Below are 7,069 nucleotides of genomic sequence, written 5' to 3' on the forward strand. Positions count from 1 at the left end.
TCCTCATGAATCATCTTGCGGATCTCCTCGTCACTGGTATCACTGCTCTCGAGGTTGTTGCGGGTAATCACCATAGTCTCTTTGAAATGAAAACACAAAATCATCAGAGACTAGCTCAAACACTCACACACTCGATTACCCACTGCTACATGCTCCTTATCATCATAAGGTTCTTACTTGGGTCACATATAGATCTAGTGCTTTCAGTAGTACGGGACCAATACTACCTTCCACACTAACCTGTAGTCGTCACAAGTCCTCCCCTAGGATCCCAATTCACAGTACTCTATCCCTCACGGATATCAACTACTCTCTTTGTAGATTCCTCACATCTCATCTAGGTATCTCTCCTAGATTACTTCGAACTCTCTCTAAAAGATTCCTGATATGATTCTCCTTACTCAGTACACACATAGAGCATATAGCAGATAAGATCAATTGATAGCATACCCTAAGTTAAGGCATCCTGAATCAGGGAACTCTAGCCCTAAATTCTGAAATACCTAGCCTATCCTCTAGCATGCAGTTCTAGTATCTCATAATATATACAAGTAATTGTATTTTAGGAAATCACCATTCAGGCTCTGGTTGATTGTACACACTGCTCCATCTCGTCTTCTCTTTTAAACTCTTACTCGTTTTAGGAAAAAAAAACATTTCTTTTCAGAATTTTTTTCTCTAATCCTCAATTTGTGTCCAGACATACCCAAGAGTACATTTGAATCCCTCAAACCAAGGCTCTGATACCAACTTGTAAGACCGTAAATTTTCAAACAATTTTTTTCTACTTTTAAATCACATAAAACTCAATATCATGTTTTCTCAGAAACCACAATGTATCCAATATAAAAAAAACAAATCAACAAAACCACTAATAATATCTCAAAATCCTTAACATAATCATAAATATGTGTGTACAATCAAGCTGGTGCCTTCCTGCGATCCTAAGAAGTTCCTGAAACACATATCACACAACACGGTAAGCACGAAGCTTAGTGAGTTCCCCAAAATACCACATACAATAATTAGCCTCGCATGGCTATATCTCGACAAGGACCCTCCGGTCATGTGTCTCAGTGAAGACACTCCGGTCTCACAACTCGTGTTGGATCCTCCGGTCCTAACCAATAAAGCACAAGATAAAGTACAACATAAATCACAGAGACAAATGCATGATATCAAATACTTAATATAAGCACATTAGACCCTCTAGTCGCAAAGTATTACCACTCAGGTAAGTATAGTGAGAAGACTCACCTCGAAAGTAAGTAAGTAGATCTAGTACCCCACGAACAGTCTAGACTCCGCCTACATAATATAATTATCTGTAATCAACAATTTGTAATAACCACTCCGAGATACTAAGCTAACTTCACTAAATCTTAAAAAGGGTGAAAAAGACAATTTTACCCCTCCAGGGTCTCCAAGGTCCACAATTGGCCAAACCCTAAAAGTCAACAGTCCATGTTTACTGAACTCGTCGAGTGCACCTATACGGCTCATGGGTTCCTCACGTTCTCAGAAAAATCGGGAAAAATCCAACTCAACTCGTCGGGTTTTCTCATCAACTCGCCGAGTTGTAGCGCGTCCAGTCTATCGGGGAAAGCCCTAGTTGACTCATTGAGTTGGCTCATGCATTTACCGATTCCCTGTAGACAAATTCTCATTCAGACGATTCTAAGCAAAAATAATGTCCCAAACTCTAGATCCAACCTCCCCAGGCTGGAATACTACGTAAAGTTGCAAGCTTTACGTAAATGCATGGCATCTAGGGCTTGAAATGCCAAAACAAACTCAATATAGGGTTTAATGCATACAAAACTTGCCACCAGCTTGATAAAGCTTGGGCCTTTGGGCTCAAGGGACTACATATGGTCCAGATCTGAAGTCTCAACTCCATGGCAAGCTCACAACACTCTAGAACCCAAGAAAGGATAGAAAAAGGCCCTAAACTCCCTAGAAACGAGATCTAACCAAAGAATGAGCAAGTTGGTAGCCTTTTACCTTCAAGGATATAGCTCGATTAGGGTTCCTCACAAAGTGTTAGGGTGATAAGGGAGGCAGAAATGAAGGCTTAAGGTCCATTAAAAAGGACATAAACCTTGAAAATTAGGGTTTTCTCACCCAACACCTACTCGTTTATTTGGGGTCCTCTAACTCATCGAGTAGACTCTAAAAATCAAGCGGCCATTAACTCCTCTACTCGGAGAGTTAGGGCATCCAACTCGTCGAGTTTCTTTGATATTCTGAATGAAAATTAATTTAATATTATACCTGGGAGTTGGGATGTTACACTTTTGGTGTTTTAGTGTGTGTTTAAAGTCTTTCAAGGATGGGGCAATTTGTCAATAACACTTAAGACATAAATGGATTCATCCATTTGCAATTTGTGTTGGTCAAATTGTCCCAAAATCCTGATGAGTACATTATATTGTTCCATGACAGGCCTTGAATCCACTATCTTTTAATTATTAAAATTACTAACAAGGAATTTCTTACTTGAGGCATCCTCTACCATATATTTGGATTCAAGGGCATCCCATAGATCTTTTGTAGATTCTTGATTTTGATAAATGTCAAAGAGAGAGTTAGACATACCATTTAGAATGCGCCAACGAAAGATGTAATCATCATTTTCCCATTTTCATCTTTTTCTGGTATGTTCAAGAGTTTCTTCATCCATTGGTTCTGCTGCAGGAGTACTCAAAACGTGAATAACTTTCAAGGTAGTGAGAAGGAAATGCATCTTCTTCTACCAGAGACAAAAATTAGTGCCTTCAAACTTATCCAACTTCCTGAATCTGGAAGTCATGTCTTTAACAAATTCTACCATTGTTATTCTTTCAAATAAATTATAGATTTCGAATGTTAGATTCCAACGGGGCAGAATAACAATAAATATAAACTTGGAAAGATTCAAGGATCATGTTGATCAAACACTTTCCAAAATTTGTAATTCATCTCTTTTTCTTGGGTTAGCAGAAGTGGGATAATCCAATAATGAACCAATCTAAATTGTAGGCCTAATTCAGATTGAGAAAAACATAATACCTATTCATCGTGTCCTTGAGAGATGGGGAAATTATTATATAATTTCGAGTATATGAATGTTCAAACATTTTTCTTAAACCAGGGAAAAGTTCTTGTACATGAGGGGAAAGTGGTTAAAATCAGTTAAACCACAAATGGTACCAAAATATGGTAGTTATTGAACACAACCGATTCCTACATCATCATGATGTCATCAATGGGTTTTTAGCTTTGCCCCTTGGACCCCACTAGGGGTGCTTCCCCTAGACCCAACCAAGGTGTTGCATCCCCATGGAACCCTACACCCAAGGGGGTTGCCTCTGGACCCCCGTATTTCTAAGTTCACATTCATCACACCGAGTGTGCACCCTACACCTCCAAGCTCGGCTAGTAAATGGAGTTCGGCCTATCTCATTATTAATAATCGTTACACCAAAATATATTGATAACACTAAAATCACCAACAGCCACTACCATTACCATCACCTATCACCACTAACACCAACACCACCATTACTACTTTCAATACCTCTACCACTATTGTTGTCGCCGCCATTGCCGATATTTTACTATTTTTATAATTTATATCATGTATATTTACATATAAGCTAGAAAATAAAGTAAAGTTAAGAAAAACAGAAAAAAAAAATGTAATTTTGTACTTTTACATGGATTCCAATTTCATTTACTGCGAACCAAACAAAATCTGGAATTAATTCTAATTTCATTTCCTACTAACCAAACAAGATATGAAATTTGATTCAAATTCCCGACAGATTCTTTTTCCAATTTTAATTCTTTCATAAACATTTTGCAAACCAAACAACACCTTAGGCTAAGGGGTATGGTCACCACCAACCCACTAGAAAAGTGTTGTCAACTCAGCGTCACGTCAGCTCCACTACATGTCCACTACCAAACCACTAGCATTTGGAAATGGTTACCACTCCACATTTTTTATCTTTTTATTTTTTCATTAGAATAAATAAAAGACAAAACTTCAAAAATGGTCCCTATGGTTTTCAAAAATATCAAGTTTAGTCCATAATTTTAAAAAACCTCACAGATGGTCCTTGTGGTTTCAAAACTTTTAACAAATGATCCTTTGAGCTAACTTTGTTAGATTTTGGCTGTTAACTATTATTTTATTATAATATTCGAAGGGCATTTCCATCATTTTACTACCACAGGGACCATTTATGATATTTTTTTTAAAGAAATATATTAAACCTAACCCTCAACCCATTCTCTTCCACACCAGACCTATCTATGTCCCTGTCCTTCGTCTTCATCCTGTGTGACAAGAAATCAAGGGTTTGGTATTTCGATTAACATCCTATGAACCATCCCATTAACATCCTTGACCACATAATCAGTCTTGAAGATATCAAGTTTGCAAGCAACGAACTCGAGTGCAGTTTCGATAAAACGAAGGGCTCCGATGATATTGTGTATTCCTATGTGAATTCAGAACTAAAATCAATTCCCTAGTGGGTGAAAGTCCATTACACTTGTGTATGTGTGTGTGTTGGCTCTTGTAACAATGCGAATTTTCAAAACAACTTTTCATTTTTCAAATATCATAAAACTCATTCAATATTCTCAAATCCCATGTTTAACAAATGTCATTATGATAAAAAAAAACATATCCCAAGATCATAAAATAAATCTCCTACCAGTGTGTACGGATCAAGTCGACGCCTTCCCGCGATCATCGCTAGTACCTGAAACACATAACACATAACACTGTAGGCATAAATACTTAGTGATTTCCCCTAAATACCACATACAACACATACACCACCCAAGGCCATAGCTCTATGCGATCTTCCAATCCCTGTGTCTCAGGGGACTTCCGCCCAACTCTGGTAGACCTTCCAGCCCTACCCGTATGACCTTCCGGCCCTCATCATCTTGACCTTCTGGTCCATACACTGTTGACCTTCTGGTCCATATCATGGTACTCATAACATAGCATAGCACGTACATATCGCATAGCAACATATATAACATACTCCGCATAACATATAATAACATACTCCGCATAACATATAAGACCTTCCGGTTACACATAGTTAGCACTCTAGGTAGAGTATAGTGAGAAGACTCACCTCGTATGTTGTCTTGTAACTCACTTGCTCGATATCCCTGAACCTCATAACAATGACCTAGCCCAGCCTAAACATATAAGCAATCATCTCAAATCAATAACAGCTCTCTAGGCTAGACTAGTTCATTCCAATGTTCTCTCAAAAGGCTAAAAGACCATTTTACCCTTCTAATGGTCCAAAATTCCAAGTGTTGACCCAACCCTAAAAGTCAATGAAAGTCAACAGTCAAACTTTGACTAGACTCGTCGAATGCACATAAGTGACTCGGCGAGTCCAAGCGTGTCCTCTAGATCTTTCTAAACCTCACTCGACTCGTCGAGTGAACCTTCCACTTGGTGGGCTACAACCGGCCACCAGTTACGGGGCAACCCGACTCGACTCGTCGAGTCCCCTTATGGACTCGGCGAGTTTCTTCCATGACAATCACCCAATCAACCTTCTGAGTTTAGATCTGATTGTCTAACCTATAGATCTGACTTCCCTATGTCCAATAATCATGTAAATGTCAAATCGTGACACTCATGCAATGCATCCAAAGCTTCTTTTAATGAAATGGCTACTAAAATGGCATCCTAGGTTCATTTCCTCCATGGAACAACATAAAGTTGGATAGGTAATGCTCTCTAGTCCTCTAAAGGTCCAGATCCATAGTCTAACACTAAAAGGGACAACATATGCATCAATTCAAGCCAATAAAGGGGTATAGAAAACCCTAGATTCAAGGATTTGCACAAAACAGAAGAAGCGATCGATTTTCTACCTTAACAATGAAGACCCAAGCTTGAAAACCACAGAATCACAATCCCCTTGACCTTCTCTTGCTGGAAACACCTTCTTCTTTGTAAAGCCACAACAAAAAGGATCAAATTAGCTCTTTCTCTATCTCTCTCTCTCTCACACGCACACACACAACTCGCTCAAGCTCTCTAGGGTCTCTCTCTCTCTCTGGAATGGTAGCCGAAAATGAGGGCTATAAGGTACCTTAAATAGGGCATAGGCCAGGAGATTTAGGGTTTCTGACCTCAGCGCGGACTCGTCGAGTCCACCCATCGACTCGTCGAGTCTGTTCATTAATCCAGTTAGCAATCGCGATCCTACTCGGTGAGTCTAAGCGTTAACTCGTCGAGTCCCTCCTCATAACTCAAAATAAACTATGATACCTGGAAATCCATATGTTAGAATTTTGTTCCTCCTGCAACTACAATGCACTATCTCCTTCATTCCAATCAGGTATAATCTGTTCAAGATTTGATTTGCAGGCGTGTTAATTTGATATGCTCATGTTTTGATTGCATTTTTTTGGTGGAAGCACTATGTTAGAAACAATTCTTTGATTTTAGTGTGTTAATATGATTTCTGATCAAGCTCGATTATGATGTTAACAAAGAGTGCGGTTCAATTGATAATTGACATCATAATGTAATCATAGGTTTTAGGCGCTTGAGCTTGAACATGAATCGAAATTGAATCAGATGTTTAGCCATTTTGAAACCAATGGTGACGGAAAGATTTATGTTGAGGAGCTCATCTACTCTATGAAGGCACTGGGATCCGACATCTCTACTACAGCAAGTGATGGCTAAACTCGATGCAGACTATGACGACTTCATTAACCTCAAGAAGTTTGTCAGATTCTACAAAGCAAATGCTCGAGACCAAGAGGAATGAATCAATGAGCTCCACAAAGCGTTTGAGCTTTACAATTTGAACAAGAATGGGTTGATCTCGTCAACTGGGTTGCATCAGATCTTAACTCAGTTGAGGGAGGGATGTATGGTTGATGATTGCGTGATAATGATCAAGTCAGTGGATTCCGATGGTGATGGATATATCAATTTCGAGGAGTTCAAAGAGATGATGGTCCTCTTTCCTGATTCTCCCTTTAAATAAGTGTTTGATTTTCTGATAAATAGTGTGGCATTAGTAAG

Source organism: Lactuca saligna, chromosome 6, assembly GCF_052625555.1.
Source record: "Lactuca saligna cultivar CGN05327 chromosome 6, ASM5262555v1, whole genome shotgun sequence".
Lineage (NCBI taxonomy): Eukaryota > Viridiplantae > Streptophyta > Magnoliopsida > Asterales > Asteraceae > Lactuca > Lactuca saligna.